The sequence below is a fragment of the Argentina anserina genome, chromosome 4 (genome assembly GCF_933775445.1).
Source record: "Argentina anserina chromosome 4, drPotAnse1.1, whole genome shotgun sequence".
NCBI classification, from domain to species: Eukaryota; Viridiplantae; Streptophyta; class Magnoliopsida; order Rosales; family Rosaceae; genus Argentina; species Argentina anserina.
This window is the reverse complement of record NC_065875.1, coordinates 2862742-2880426: the sequence shown is the minus strand read 5'-3', so window position 1 is coordinate 2880426 and position 17685 is coordinate 2862742. Positions and strand designations below refer to the sequence as shown.

Here is a 17685-nt window from a genome sequence, read left to right as displayed (position 1 = left end):
TGCATGTGAGGTAACGGGTGGTTATCTGCTCATGGGTACTCAGATTGTTTTGGATGTTGGGTAGCGGGTGGTTATCCAATATCAGCGGTGTATTACGAGAGGGGTAACAGATGTGTACCAGCGTTCTTGGTACCCGTATTATAAATGCATTTGGGTAACCAGAAGGGTTACTTAATTTCTCATGAGCGTTTCATTTCATATTTTTTTGGGACAACCAGATGAGCCGTCCATTGGTTCATGAGGGCATTTATAATTGTTGATTTGTGATTTTTATATATCTTGATATGCGAATTATATTTTCATTTTACTCATACGAGCTATAAGCTTATCGGGTTTGTGTTTACAATCCCAGTGCACCAATCCGATGGTGTAAGGGATAATTCTGCAGGTGTTGATTAGTAGAGATCGAGTGACGATTCCGGTGACTCGAAGTCGTTCGTTCTTGCTTGTGGTGAGGTTTCTAGCGTGGATTTGAGTGCGAGAATTGGTGTGAATTATTGTGAGTTTTGTGAGAGATTGTGAGGATTATTACATTTCCATCTTATCTAATGTTGAATTATAAATTTAGGTTGTAATAATTGGTTTTCTGAGTTGTATCGTGAACTCAGTAATGATCCGCTGTGCATTTTAAATAATTTTGATTTCATTGAAATTGTTTAGTGTTTAACGATTTTGAAATTTTGAGTTTTTAAGCTTGAAATTTTGGAGTCGTAACAGTTGGTATCAGAGCCTAAGTGCGTATTTGGCGATTATCAATATCATCCGGGAGCGATGATCCGACTGCAGGCGGGCACCCATCACATGCTCCTCGGTATTGATATGTCGTCGGGTACGCGAGAGTGTTTTAGAAGCCATACCTGATGGTTTGGTCCTCTAGGGAGTATGATGATAATACTTCGATGATTCATCTTATCATGAAATTTCATGTTAATACCTATTGAATCTGTTTTAGTTGAATTCGAGATTTCACAAGTATTGACTAAGTGTTTCGTTGTTTGAAGGTGATGAACGCTGATAAGGGCCGAGGACAGGGCCGAGGACGGGCGAGAGGCCGAGGTCGAGGTAGGGCCGCAGGCCGAGTCCGCAACGTGGAGAACCTGTATGAGGAGGCTGCTCCACAGGAAGAGTAGGTTGAGCCAGCTCCTGCGGTTAGAGATGACGGTCGAGTGTTGAAGCTGATCAAGGATATTAGTGCACTGTCAGCGCCGACCTTTCATGGGGGACTAGATCATATGGTAGCTGACCATTGGATTGAGGGTATGGAGACTTATTTTGAGATGATAGAGTGCACAGAGATTGAGAAGAGAAAGATAGCTACATTCTTTCTAAAAGGTGATGCTCTAGATTGGTGGAAGAGCATGAGACAGACAGTGGATGTGTCTACATTCACATGGGGAGGTTTCACTACCATTTTCCGAGAGAAGTAATTTCCAGCCTCAGTACAGGAGGACTTAGAGCTGGAGTTTCTGGCACTGGTACAGGGAGACATGACCGTTAGAGAGTATGATGCTCGATTTTCGCAGCTGTACCGGTACGTCAGGCCTATGGGTACAACCGCTTTAGCTCAGAAGTATCTACGAGGGCTGAAACAGGAGTACAAGACCATGATATCAGCCCTTTGCCTAACTACTAAGGAGTTGATATTTGAGAGTGCCATGAGCTTGGAGCAGGCTGATAAGACTCGAGCAGGAGATGTGGGAAGTAGGGATGCAAAGGGAAAAGGCAAGGCAATCTATTCAAGCAACGAGCACTCAGGGCCGACGGGTAGGTCATGGAAGAGGCCAAGACCCCACTATCAGGGCCCGGCAAGGGCGACACCCCTAGCTATCAGGGCAGCACCAGTCAGACCATTAGCAGCGGTGAGGTGTTATGGCTGCAACGAGATGGGACATTACGCCTCAGCATGTCCGAAACCGAAGAGAGCAGGCTGCCACCGGTGCGGGCAAGTGGGACATATAGCTCGAGACTGTACCCGACCACTTCAGGGTAGACAGGAACGGCCGCAGAGACAGCTACCAGCGGGCCAAGCTAGAGTGTTCGCAGTGGGTCAGCGAGACACAGGGGTAGAAGGTACATTATCACTTTTTGACTACCTTGCTAGAGTACTGTTTGATACGGGAGCATCGCATTCATTTATTGCTAGTTCGGTAGTAGAGATGCTAGGATTGATTCCCACACCTCTTGGGAACGCTTTATGTGTCACTTCGCCTCTCGGAGTGTCACTTGAGTTAGAGACAATCTGCAAAGCTTGTCCGATTTTGATTGGAAGTAGAGAGTTCTCTGCTTCGTTGATTGTGATTCAAGACCACACTTATGATGTGATCTTGGGGATTGATTGGTTAAGACCGCAGCATGCGGTGATTGATTGTTCTGACATGGTGGTGTCCTTTCATAGACCTGGGGAGCCAGTGTTTCGTTATCGTTGCCTCAAGTCAGATAACGCCATGAGATCAGAAGTTTTAGCTCACGTGGAGTCGGTGGATCAGAAAGTGACTATTGCAGACATTGTGGTAGTATCTGAGTTTAGTGAGGTGTTCCAAGAGATACCGGGGCTACCTCCTCGAAGGGTGGTAGATTTCTGCATTGATGTGGTACCTGGTACGGCACCTGTATCAAAGGCGCCCTATAGAATGGGGCAGAATGAACTGAAGGAGTTGAAGGTGCAAATCGATGAGCTATTGGATCAAGGGTTCATTAGACCTAGTGTATCACCTTGGGGAGCACCAGTTTTGTTCGTGAAGAAGAAAGATGGTTCTCTGCGATTATGTGTGGACTACAGAGAACTGAACAAGGTGACCATCAAGAATAGGTACCCCTTACCTAGGATTGATGACTTGTTCGATCAGCTCAAAGGTGCTACGGTGTTCTCTAAGATTGATTTGAGATCCGGTTATCATCAGCTCAGAGTGAAGGAAGAAGATATATCGAAGACAGCCTTCAGGACCCGGTATGGACATTATGAGTTTGTTGTCATGCCATTAGGTCTAACGAATGTACCAGCTGTCATTATGAGTTTGATGAACCAAGTATTTAGCCCGTACTTGGATGAGTTTGTTGTGGTGTTTGTGGATGACATTCTGATATACTCCAAGACACAAGAAGAACATGTGGTGCACCTGAGGACAGTGTTGCAGACCTTGAAGGAGGCGAGACTGTATGCCAAGCTAAAGAAGTGTGAGTTCTGGAAAGAGGAGGTCAAATTCCTTGGTCATGTTGTCTCAAAAGATGGAGTACTAGTGGACCTGTCAAAGGTAGAGGCAGTAAAGAATTGGAGTCGTCCGAAGAACCCTACGGAGATTCATAGTTTGCTCGGTTTGGCAGGTTACTACATGAGGTTTATCGAGGAGTTCTCTAGTATTGCATCTTCATTCACCAAGTTGACCAAGAAAGATACTCCGTTCGTGTGGACGGATGCATGTGAGGAAGCATTCAACAAACTAAAGACCAGATTGACCACAGCCCCAGTGTTGACGATTCCTTCAAGTGGTGGTGGTTATGTCATTTACAGTGATGCTTCGCTCCAAGGTTTGGGTTGTGTATTGATGTAGCATGGAGGAGTTGTTGCTTATGGCTCGAGACAGTTGAAGATTCATGAGAAGAATTACCCGACTCACGACCTAGAGCTTGCGGCAGTTGTGTTTGCCCTGAAGATTTGGAGGCATTACTTGTATGGAGAGAAGTTTCAACTCTTTTCAGATCATAAGAGTTTGAAGTACTTGTTTTCTCAGAAGGAGCTGAATATGAGGCAGAGGAGATGGATGGAACTCCTCAAGGACTATGACTTCACATTAGAGTACCATCCGGGGAAGGCAAATGTGGTGGCCGATGCCTTGAGCAGGAAACCGAGAGGCGTGGTGGCTTTACTTATGGTCCAGGAATGGTTCATGCTCAAAACTGCATCGGAGTTTGATTTAGTACCATCGGGAGGAGAACCAAGAGTCTTTCTTGGTAGTGTCACAGTGCAACCCACATTGATCACGAGGATCATACAGGGTCAGGCGCGGGATAAACTCTCACAAGCTAAGTTGGCAGATCTTGTAGTTGATACGCTTGATGAGTGCCCTTCTGAGTGGGGAGTTGGACACGATGGAGGGTTGAGGTTTGGGGCAAGATTGTGTGTCCCAGATTGTGATGATCTTCGGGAGGAGGTCCTTCGTACGGCACATCGATCACGTTATACCGTTCATCCAGGGAACACCAAGATGTACAAGGACTTATGCAGGCAATTCTGGTGGAACGGTATGAAGAAAGATGTAGCAGAGTTTGTATAGAAGTGCCTTACATGTCAGCAAGTAAAAGCAGAACATCAACGACCAGCTGGCATGTTGAAACCACTGACTATTCCTCTTTGGAAGTGGGAGCAGATATCTATGGATTTCGTGACCGGATTGCCTAGATCAAAGAAGGGTCACGATGTCATATGGGTGATTGTCGATCGGTTGATGAAGTCGGCTCATTTTCTCCCAGTTTCGATGAAGTACTCTGTGGACGTGCTTGGGAAACTATATGTGGATGAGGTAGTGAGACTTCATGGTGCTCCAGTTTCTATTGTTTCTGATCGAGATGCGCGTTTCACTTCGAAGTTCTGGGGTTGTTTGCAGAAGGCGATGGGCACCACCCTGGATATGAGTACAACTTTTCACCCTCAGACGAATGGGCAGACGGAAAGGGTGAATCAGGTGATGGAAGACATGTTGAGAGCATGTGTGCTGGATTTCAAGGGTAGCTGGGAAGATCATTTAAGATTGATTGAGTTTACCTACAACAACAGCTACCATTCTAGCATCGGCATGGCACCTTATGAGGCACTTTATGGTAGACCATGTCGTTCACCGGTCTGTTGGGCCGAAGTTGGTGATGAGGCACTGATGGGTCCAGAGGTGGTTCAGGAAACCACTGAGAAGATCTCGATCATTCGGGATAGAATCCGGACCGCTCAGAGCAGACAGAAGAGCTATGTGGACTTGAAGAGGAGACATGTGGAATTTGAGATCGGTGATCATGTATTCTTGAAAGTTTCACCTATGAGGGGTGTAGTGAGATTCGGCAAGAAGGAAAAGTTGTCACCGAGGTACGTTGGGCCCTTTGAGATACTTGAGAAGGTGGGCGAACTAGTATATCGACTAACCTTGCCTACTAGCATGTCGGGCGTTCACAACGTCTTCCACATTTCCATGCTGAGGAAGTATGTACCAGATGAGTCACATGTGATTGATCATAGCACCATCGAAGTGAAGGAAAATGTCACATTTGTGGTTGAGCCAGTTCGTATTCTGAATAGATCCACAAAGAAGCTTCGGAGGAGAGAAGTTGAGCTAGTCAAGGTATTGTGGAGTCACCATGATGAGGGTGATGCATCTTGGGAGCTAGAGTCAGACATGATGACCAGATATCCACAGTTGTTTGTTGAGTGATTTTGAATTTCGGGACGAAATTCCTTTAAGGGGGGTAGATTGTAATAACCCTAAATTTTCAAACGATATTAGTTTGATTTGAATTCTTTAAAATTGTGAAATTTAATTAGAATGAGTGTGAGTGGTTACGACGTTATGAAACGAGAAACGGGAACGTTCTCAGAACGTTTAATTCGAAAAACGTTACGTTTCCGAACGAATTTATCGACTTTTTATTCTGTCGCTCGGTTGCGAAAACTTTATTCACGAAAGTTGTAGAGCTCGTCGATACGAGTTCGTGAGTATGTGACGCGTTCGAAAAGGACGTCGTACGTAAAAGTTATTAACGACGGAAGTTAGTTTCCGATTTTAGGGGGGGTATAAAAGGAAACATTTCTGAAGTAGGGTTTCCATTTTCGGAAACCCACTTCTTCCCCTCACCCCGCGCCTCCCTCTCGTCTCTCTCTCATTTCCCTCGAACTCTCTCCCTCCGAACCTCCTCAACGCCGGCGATCTCTACTTTCAGGCTGCCGTGGTCTTCACCGCCTAGCCCAAGAGCACCGCACGGCTCTCCTCTACGAACCCCAAGGTCGTCAAAACACCTCGTGACATCGTGAGCCTCCGCACTCCAACCTGAGGCTGCAAGCTCCATCGCCACCATCGAGAGCACTACTTTGGCGACGCGAGGGCACGAAGGAGAGCGTCACAACACCGATCGTCGCCCTTGGAGCTTCTGCCATCGATTTAGGGACAAACCCCACGATTCAAGCCCCCCCCCCCGAGGAATCAAAGAACTGTCGGCGATCCAAGCACTTTCGGAGTCAATTTGGAGTTCTTGGCTTCGATTAAGGTATGATTTGTTGTATTTGATGGGTTGGTTGTGATTGTTGATGAATTGTGGTTTGATTGGAGCAAATCGGAGGTGTAGGAGGAGGAGGGGTTACCTCCGCCTAGAGGCGGCGCGTGGGAGGGGTCTGAAGTTGTAGGAAGGAAGAGGAGGAAGAGGAGGAAGAGGAGGAGAAGAAGAGATTGGACCCGGCGGTGGCGTGATGCTCGCCGTGGTTGGTGTCGGCGCGTGTGCCCCACGCGCTGCCACAGTGAGTGGCGCGTGAGCGCCACGCGTGGCCTGCCGGAGGTGGCGCGTGCACCCCACGCGCCGCCACGTGCGGCGGTGTGAACAGTGTTTCCGAGAAGGGTAATTTTGTAATTTATTTTTACGTACAATAAATGTAAATGTAAATTTTATTTACGTACGGTAAATATAAATGTAAATTTTATTTACGTACGGTAAATGTAAATTTTATTTACGAACGGTAATTGTAAATTTAAATTACTTTTACTAAAGGTAAGAAAGTAATTTTGGAAGGGTAATACGGTAATTAGTATTTACTGAGACAGTACGTACATTTGAGTAGTATTTATACGTACAGAAATACGTAAACAGTATGTACTCATACAACGATACGTATTGGATATGTATTTGTACATTAACACGTGAACAGTAACCGTGAATAGTAACGGTGAACAGTAAATTCGTAAAACCGAAAATTGTTGAACAGTTACCGATTATTACTGTTTCGGCATTTAAAGGTTTACGAAACGTTTCTAAATTTTTTTCTTATCTTTTCAAGGTGATCTATAAAGCAAGGAAATGAATTATCTTCGGAAATTGTGGAATTACGCTCGACTCTATAAGGTGAGTAAAACCTCACATATTTACGAATCTACCCTTGCAGTGATTCCAAGATTTTTGCAAGTGTTTTAAATATTGAAATACGACATGTATACAATATAGTGGATTATATATATTTTGTATAAATGGTAATAAGTACATATATATATGGTTTGCTATAATATATACTGTTATGAATTCATTTGAAATAGGTCATTTCGATGACGAGCATGTGATTTTAATATGGGGTTTGTTAAACGTTTTGTCTTCGGACGTGTTTATAAATTATGACATGTATATGATATAGTGGATTATATATATGCATTGTATAAATGGTAAATAAATACGTATATATATAGTTTGCTATATAATATACTGTTATGATTTATTGTGATGATGTCATTTTGATGACAAGATATATCTAGCATGTGATTTTGATTTGTACAATATGATGTGAGATTATTGTACGTGATTTTAACATTGAGATTGTTAAAATGTGATTCGTCTTCGGACCTGATGTTTGGTACAATATGATGTGAGATTATTGTACGTGTTTGGCAAGTCGAAACCTAGCATTTGGCCGGGCGAAAGTTACGATACAGTTAGAGCTCTAGTCTGTCTGCCGTAGTACTGCATGTGAGGTAACGGGTGGTTATCTGCTCATGGGTACTCAGATTGTTTTGGATGTTGGGTAGCGGGTGGCTATCCAATATCAACGGTGTATTACGAGAGGAGTAACAGATGTGTACCAGCGTTCTTGGTACCCGTATTATAAATGCATTTGGGTAACCAGAAGGGTTACTTAATTTCTCATGAGCGTTTCATTTCATATTTTTTTGGGACAACCAGATGGGCCGTCCATTGGTTCATGAGGGCATTTATAATTGTTGATTTGTGATTTTCGTATATCTTGATATGCGAATTATATTTTCATTTTACTCATACGAGCTATAAGCTTACCGGGTTTGTGTTTACAATCCCGGTGCACCAATCCGATGGTGTAGGGGATAATTCTGCAGGTGTTGATTAGTAGAGATCGAGTGACGACTCCGGTGACTCGAAGTCGTTCGTATCTTGCTTGTGGTGAGGTTTCTAGCGTGGATTTGAGTGCGAGAATTGGTGTGGATTATTGTGAGTTTTGTGAGAGATTGTGAGGATTATTACATTTCCATCTTATGTAAAGTTGAATTATAAATTTGGGTTGTAATAATTGGTTTTCTGAGTTGTATCGTGAACTCAGTAATGATCCGCTGTGCATTTTAAATAATTTCGATTTCATTGAAATTGTTTAGTGTTTAACGACTTTGAAATTTTGAGTTTTTAAGCTTGAAATTTTGGAGTCGTAACAGTAAGGTATTGAAATTAGATTAAATCAATGAATGAATTAAAAATGTTGAACATGAACCGTTCGTATAAATCTCAATTTTAAAGTTCAAACCATTGTGTCGAATTAGATGAAATTTTGTAGAGATGATCTTGAATAGCATACCTAAATATTGAATCACTTATGGTGAAAAAATTTGACCATAAAGTGTGCCAAAATTGAAACTTCACTATGTAATTTCAGAGTGAAGCTTCACTCTGGATATGAACAGTATGTATATATATATATATACATATATATAAGGGCGTAGCGTGATCAAGCTATTAAATGAGAATTTGTATGACGTACAACAGTTCGACCTTGAAGGGAACCGAAGTTAGGGGACTGCCCGGGGAGGAAGATCTAGCTACGTACAACATTCCAGATAAGAATTTTATTTTGTTTCACTTACTCGATCAAATTCGTGTTCTACGTATTCTTTCAATTTCCGACGGCATAATCCTAATAGTAGAAAAGTATATAAGATCGAACTCAAGTGAATTTAGGATGAGCAAAGTTGTAATTTATCATTGCGTAATCACGTAATTGAGGAATTATGGTTCCGCTAGAGAAATGTTGTTATTGCTTGTAGGGACCAATAATCCATCGCAATCGCATGCATCTTGGCTTGAGTTCGTGTAATCCTACGACTGGCATCTGAATGATTGTAGCGACTATCGCAGATTTCTTTCCGGTGTGGGCAGAAGCTGATCTTACTTATTGCACAATAGCACACTGATCAACCGGAAGAAGATCATCCTGAAAGAAAACCTAAAGAGAGGCTAAACGCCTAAACCCATGCATTCTTGCATTTCATAAACTTTGCTCTGTTTTAAGTTTCTGATAAAATATGTCTAACCGAGTTTCTGAGTTCTTAACAAGGGTGCAGGGCAAAGACATTGTCACAAGCGGGTAAGCGTGCACCGCGATGAGATTGGGGGTGAACCATGTAATTAACCTGGCAATCTAGCTATAGATAATTGGGTACACATTCATTCATTAAAATTGTTAACTGGTCTGTTCAAGCCGAGGTACGTATAGATTATTATCTTAAGCTTTTGAACGGTAGCATTGGTTTCATAAAGGCTTCAATTGGTTGCATATCTCTATTATTGCCGTATTATTGTACTATGGTGGCTCTGTTTAAAACCTGAAAATTCAAATTTTCTTCGTTGTTAAAACCATTATTGATTAACCATGTCCCGGTATGTATATATCGTTCAAGTTCTGTGTTCATCTTGTGCTTAAAATTATCAGATATCAGTTTGTCATTTAAGTGCGTATCAGTGCTATTTTAAATGTGACATTGTGGTTGTGTATGCCTCCTAGATATATGCAAGGTTACGTTGTGTATTACACCCAATAGATCTGTTGGGTTGTTGAACCGCTTGAACGCGCGTACAAGCTCATATAGATAGCATCTCATCTTCATGCGTGTATGCATGGAAGAGTTTTTGTTTGTTATGCATTGATTGTCTGATGACTCTTTCTTTTATTCCAAAGCATGTATATCCAAGCCTGCTTCATTGTTTAACTCATTAATTGACTAACCACGTCCTAAAGAGTATATATGTTTAGGTCTTACGTTCATCATGCTATTATGTTCAGCTTCATGCCATATCAGTTCACTCAGTTGTCAACATTGTCATGTGAATGCTTCAATGTGTGTATATGTTTATGTGGCTATACATCTTGTTTTATGCTCATTCACTTGTCATGCAAGTATATCTTATGGTCCCATACTCTCATTTGTTATCCAGCTTCAATTGCTATGCTCTATATATAATTCGTTCTTCTAAATTATCATATGCTTGAAACTTCTCAAGCTAGAATGGGGACAGCTTTAGACCTTTAGTAGAACTACAACCAGCAAACACGCCGATATATTTAAGTGGCAACAAGTGATGTGTATATATATATATGGGTTTCTCAGCTATGGACATCTGCTGCATCTGCACGGTGCGGATTCGGCGATTTCGGCCACCGGCGACAGGCAACGACGGCGCTGACCAGCACAGCCGCACTCCCTTCTTAAGCGAGGGCAATAACAACAACTTTAAAGAATAAATTCACCTGTTGCGAGGATTTGAAAGAGCACGATCCTCTAATTATGACTTGGTGTGGAGCCTTGTCTATGACGTTGGACGTCCTCCACGTCCCCTACTACATTGAGCCATGCCCCTGCCCGAGCTGTGGAGTGTACCACTAGAGGTACCTCCAGAAACCTAATTAGAACCTTGTCCCTTATTTCCTGGCCTCATCATGGGACAGTTCCTGACGAAATGGCCACTTTGGCCACAATGGAAGCATGTCACGGGCATGGATCTAAGTTGAGGTTGATCACGTTGTGAATAATACTGATCCAAAACGTCGCTTTGCGGACCAATGGCATGTCTCGTCTACCACTCATCTCTGTCTTCCATGTAGAATCCTCCAAAATCTGGTGTGGTACCCAAACTATAGGGTTTGCCACCCCCAGACGATCCAGAACCAGAGCTGGACGTAGGCCTCTTAGATGGACTTTGACTAGGGTCACCAGACTCACGGGATCTAGTTCTTGATACTAGCCTAGTCTCAATATTCATAGTTGCGGTCACTGCTTGGAGGAGGGTAGGGTACACATTACCTAGCCTAGTCTCAATATTCATAGTTGCGGTCACTGCTTGGAGGAGGGTAGGGTACACATTACATGTCATCCTATCAGCAAAAACTCCCCCAAGTCCCTCAATGAACATACTAATTTTACTCTGCTCATCTTGAACCAGGTGAGGAAGATGATAAGCCATAGAAGTGAACCTCTGCTCAAACTCCACCACACTTTCTCTGTCGCCCTTGCTCAAACTCAAGAAGTCTTGTTGCAACCTGTTGCGGTGGCCCTGACCAACGAATCGAGTGTAGAAGTGAGTCTTGAACTGCTCCCAAGTCATCTCATCAGCATTTCCATGTTCAACTCGAACACCACTCCACTAATGATAGGTAGTTCGGTCTAGAAAAGACACAGCCATGCTCACTCTCTGATTCTCTGGAACCCTGGCATCCGCAAATGCCCTCTCCATATAGGACACCCACTCGTGTGCGTCCATAGCCTCTTGAACTCCCTTAAACTCATAAGCTCTGGTTTCAATAACCTATTTTCTTCTGACAATCTGACGGTTATGCTGACCGGGCATTCAATCAGTTACTAGCCTAATAAGGCGATAAAGGGTGCCAATGAATCCGCCAACATTACTTCATTCCCCTCCCTCTCGATGGCTAGCAGATAACCAACTCTTATGTGCATGCATACTCGGAACTCAGTACCTGAGGATGACATCAAAATCAGAAACTTAGAACATGAGATTACACGACACAGTCATCCCAATGGTATCAATAAATGCCATCACAACAGAGTATCACAATGGAAGCATAGTTTTAACTAATGCTCTGATACCAACTGACACGACCTGTCACAAAATATACACTAATATCGATGCAGATCGTGTAGGGACCATTATCAAAGGAGATATACCAAAAATTTTAGCATAGTTTCTCTTGAAAGTAGCCAACCCTACCTGTACAAAAAGACACTCCTTATATCTCAAATCCAACCTCAATATCTGGAGCCTCCGTGCTCCCCACAATTTCACAACCTCCACAACACAAATCATAAATATAATTAAAAATGTCTGACGGAGTATGTAATGTTCGTTACCTAATCCCCTTTGGACCCCTAGAGCTCATAGCTCATCTTATACCGCAACCGCCCAACCCACTAAGGCGATGGGGTCGATAACAATCATAAAATATTCTACAAACACTGAATCGTGTAAATTATATTTAAAATAACGTCCACTTGGGAAGAAATTACGAGAACACACGCTCGACGAGTCACCAGTTCTCTCTTTTCTAAATCTCTATCGGGAGTCTACTAGTGCATCCCCTCTATTCTAGTGGCTTGGTAACATCGACAACGCTTCTGGTTCATCCTCTCTCTCTTAGTTCTGCCATATCAAAAGACCATTAGTTCATCCCCTCTTTCCTAGTGGTGCAACAATATGTCGGTTCATCCCCTTCTTCCGGTTTCCCTGGTTCATCTCCTCTCTTCCGGTTCCCCCGGTTCATTCCATCTCTTTTGATTTCTCCTCTCTTCTAGTTCCCTCGGTTCATCCCCTCTCTTCCGGATTCTCAAGAGGACTAGCCCCGCTAGTCTAAATCATATCTCATGGCATCCCAAGTCTCACTCATGCATACATAACAATATTACCGTACCTCGAGTCTCACTCGTAAACGTCGAAGCCAATCAATCCGATTAACTGGGATAATTGAACCCACAACCTGAACGATCACATAACACTCGGTGTTTACCCGCATGCCTTTACCTGACAATAAATCTCACCGTCCTAACACTAATTCTGACAGGAGTAAAAATTAGCATCATACTAATTATCTAACGATATAAACAATAATAACCCATATTCTAATCTAGAATATTTGTGGCTGCACCCAAACCTTGGTTGGGCTACCTACGTACAATATAAAAGGGATCAAGTCATTCGTAGTTCAATTATTCACCATAACAACGCGACCTCATAACCATTCTGATTCGTATCATAAACACAACATCACAACCGACACACCCACAATTAATATCATAACCCTCACCCCTAAAACACACAACACCACAACCATTATCAATCACATTACAACCAACAATAAATTAACCCAAAGCCTATGACAATAACACATTATTCTATAAAACGATAGTCCAAATCCACAACTAAATTCAACAGTTAAGACATTGATAAGTTCGTATCGACGTATATTACACGATGAAGTGACTCACTACTCCAAAAATGGCAGCACGCACCCCCGCCACAGTGGCTGCACGTGGGCCCCACGTGCCACCACTCTTCAACCTCTCCAAATCAACTCGACTCCAACATGAAAGTTATAGATTACCAGAAAATAAACATTTTTCACGACGGCGTTGACGGCTAGATCGGCCGAAAAGTGACCGAAAAACGCAAGGGAATGTCGGAACAATGCACCGAAATCTAAATTGTGATCCAGCTCGATTCAAATCTCCAAACCGGTCAATTTGAGCCCTGAGGGAAAGGATAAGCTGATCTGCAACAGCCCGAGCTCTAGTGTCGGCGGAAAGAGGCCAGATTTTGCGGTCATTGCAGTGTCGTGTACGGCGGCCGGCAGGCGTTGAGACTTGCACCAATCGACGGAGAATGGCGAGGCTGTTCAAATGGGACCGGTGACACCCCGATTGGTGACCAGACGGAGGAGAACGACGTTGGAGAAATTTCCGGGGAAAATCAGGTGACCAGTGGTGCGAAAATCTAATTTTCAAATTTTTTTCCCATTTTCTGATTTCACTCCCTATTTATACTAAATTCCAAAAATTCCTAAAACACTTATTCATACGAACTCCGCTTTAGGCGTATTGCGTGTCCACAAATTCGTATCGACGAGCCTACAACTTTAGTGAATGATATTTCCTCGAAAAACTTATGCATCGAAAAGTCAACTTTTAGAGTTGTCACACTCAGTACGACTCTTGTTCTGAGTAAAAAATAAAACTATAATTGCAACAAATTGTAAAAAATTCGGGGAGTATCACCTTAACAATCACCAAATTGGCTGAAATTTTGCAGAGATGATCTACACAATATTATCTAGATGCTAGACGATGAAGATGAGGAAATTCGACCGAAAAGTGGTTCAAAAATGGAAATCCGCATCAAATAATTTTGGTGCGGACCTCCTTATTTGAGAATATATATATATATATATATATATGTATAATACCTAGTAGATTGATTTAGATTTAAAACATTTAGAGATTTACCTATATGATCGATCAATGACGCGCAGTAGTATGGAAAGTGTTATCTTATTCAACTTTTCAATATTTTCTAACCCATGCATGCGTTGATGATAGCCTGGTGCTCGGGATCATGATTTGTTTGGGAAGCCTCGGGTTAATGTGCCAGTAGCTGTGATATTGCAGCTGTGGAGGAATTTCACGTTATAGCCTGGTTTTCCTGTTGGAACTCACGAAATATGCATGACTTCTAAATTCTGATCTTGACATACGATCATGCATAAACTAATAATTGGATACATGTGCTTTCAGTGTTTGCCTAGTATTTATTAATCATCTAGTGCTAAATGATATAGAGTTATTGATATTGCATGCTAACGTACGAAATATATATCGTATAGTGTTGTGTTCTTCTCTGTTCAGTTGCTAGCTTCTACTAATTAAATTGTTGGCAATAACGCTACAAAAATCATGACCGGGGGCAACATCCTTTAGTCGGTGCTACGAGACAATAAATCGAAAATTGAAAAATAAAAATTAAAAATCAAAAATCAAAATTAAATATCGAAAATCATGAAATCGAAAATCGAAAATTAAACACAGTTTTTGAGACAATAAATTATTTAACGCAATTTTCGAGACAATAAATGATTTAAAAGTTTGTATCAGTATATCAAATATTTTGAAGTTCATGAAAATTAAATTATCCATCTACTCTCATTTCATTTGTCAACTTCTAGTTGAGCCTTGTCTTTGTTATTCATATCAACTTATCATTCAAATTTATATGTGTTTTCCGGTTGTGGGGGAATAAATTAACTCAAACGTGACTTGATAGTTGACAAATAAAAATTACAAAAGCATTATTTGAAAGTGGAAAACGTGAAACACATTCTCCTCCCCAACAAAAATCTCTCACTACAATATGAATTGAGGATTAAGGAAGCAACACCTATATATTCGCACTTGGAGATATGGAGGAGGATCTAACGAAAGATGCATAGCAATCACCGAATGATCGAATCATCGTAACGATACTCTTCCTCCGAAAGTCATGATGGTTGCATCTAGGGCTTCTTAAAGATCAAAGGAGAGGGGTTTTGTTGGGCGATCTCTTTCCCCATTTTTATGCACCAACACTCCTGTACGTAGTACGATGGCTACCGCATGGTTTATTTAAATATGGAAAACGCATCTTTGGAACGGCAGTTGGTCGCCCAGTCCAACCTGTAATATATGATATTGTGCGTGTTAATCACTCTTATCATCTAAGATAACGATAACAGATCATAACAAAACTGATAGATAACTTTGATTAATATAGCAATGGAATAGAGGACTCGTACGACTTATGCAGAATAGTAAGTACCGATGGAGGGGTCAAAGCAGAGAGCTTTGAGCTCGGCGTGTTCTTGACAAAGAGCACATAATTCGCATCACAAATGAACGCAACAATCGCAACAAGGTTGTTCAGGAAAACTGAACTTTTTGCGCAGTTTTTCTCTATAGATGCACGAATAGAGCCACAGAAATTGCACCACCATCAACAATCCATACACGCAGCCTTGGTTAAAGCACGCTATGCGCTAAGCACCATTGGCAATCTCCGATAATTTGTAAACATGGAAACAATTAACTTTTTTCTCTAGTTACTTAGATAACCTTATGTGTTATGTTTATCAATTGATATATCTAACGTATATATTATTCTGAGATATCAGCTGTTTGAATGTCTATTACATGTCAGAAAAAGGTGAGCTAAACATTTTGGCTGACCATTTCATTTTCATGAACCAAATGTCTGTTTAATTTCGCTTTGAAGGCCCCGAATATATATATATATATATATATATATATATATATATATATATATATATATATATATATATATATATATATATATATAGCCCCTGGCTTCATTTCATTGCTTCTCCTTATATATGGTTCTAGTTAGGAACAAGGATATGTGGTAGATCTACGTACTGATCTGGAAACATATATCTGAGACATGAGGTTGTACTGTAGTTATAGTATTCATCGATATGTGTGATATATGATATGGTACTTACAAGTTCGTCCTTCATCTACAATTTCTGCAATTCGGCCGAAGGTGATGCATGGGAGAAGGCATGTTATGCAACTAGTGGTTTAAATAGCGGTTATCGGCATCGTATTGGTTTTGTAAAATAAGGATATAACGGGGATATATCGAGATATATCGGATTTATCGTCTTTGCTAATTTTTAATTAAATTTAATATATTTATAAACATATACATCAAAATATACCAAATAAACTGAGAAATTAAAACTTATAGAAATAAATGTACTAAATAAACTTCATAAAAAAATATTTGATTGTTTTGACAATTAAAATACATAAATGGTATTAATTAATAAAAATAAAGGTGATCATTATCATAAACTCTCTCGTCATCGAATGTTATGGACGAAAATTTCATTTTCTTTAAATTATTTTTTCAAAACGACGTGGTTTTAAAAAAAATTTAAAAAAAAAGCACCGATATATCATGTCAAACTCGTGTTTGACCCGATATATCGTCATTTGACTTAATTTTTTGAGTTGATCGATATAATAGACCGATAAACAACTTATTATATCATTTTCTTAATATCAGGGATATATCGGGGATATATGGAGGATATATCGGGATATTTAGAACATTGTATGCAACCTAAACGAAAATAAGCTCATCAATTTCTTGATGGTTTATAATAATTAAGGGGTTATATCTAAGCAAGAACAGATGCACATAAAGATAAAACTTACATGTAGGGATGTCGTTTAAGCAATGACAAAGGCCGAAGTTCCATTCTGGCTTGGGACGATTGAGATTGAAGATATTCATGGTACTATTTGTTGAGGAAAAAAGATAAGCTAGCTAGTATACAACTTCAGTGAATCACTTAACTGAGTAGAGATCGCTGATGATTAAGTTGTTGATATTTATACCCACGGTTCATATTACTGATAATTACATATCGTCTTTGGGAAGTTCGTCAACCTAACAAAGTAGCAAGTGATCGATCGAGCACTTTGTTTCTTCCAGAAAAAAAAGAACCATTTTTACTGCAGGCCATGAAATAGTGGGATCCTCTGTCGAATGTTATGGCATCTCTGGTTATGCTTTTGTGTGTTCAAGTACAAACTGGCGGCATTTGAATAGGTGAGCCTGCAAACTAACTAAGGACATCTGTGAGATAAGAGCGAGAGCGAGAGGGTGGAGGATATATATATTTGGCCGTTCTGCTATTAGGTATTGTTGTACTCGATCGTAGCACGTGAATCTTACTAGATAGAACAGATTCAATAATTTTCCGTAACTAGATTGTCATATTTTCCCATCAAACGTATCGAGGCAATGCATGTTTCTTATTCTTCCATGTCGAATTCTTGCCATGCATGCATATATATACTTGGATGA

General features: G+C 41.1%; 1 protein-coding gene across 1 annotated transcript in view; it reads left to right on the top strand.

The window, feature by feature from the left end:
• Positions 1-17685, top strand: part of LOC126789913 (casein kinase 1-like protein 10) — a 308889-nt gene that overhangs the window by 92442 nt on the left and 198762 nt on the right. The window lies entirely within an intron of this gene.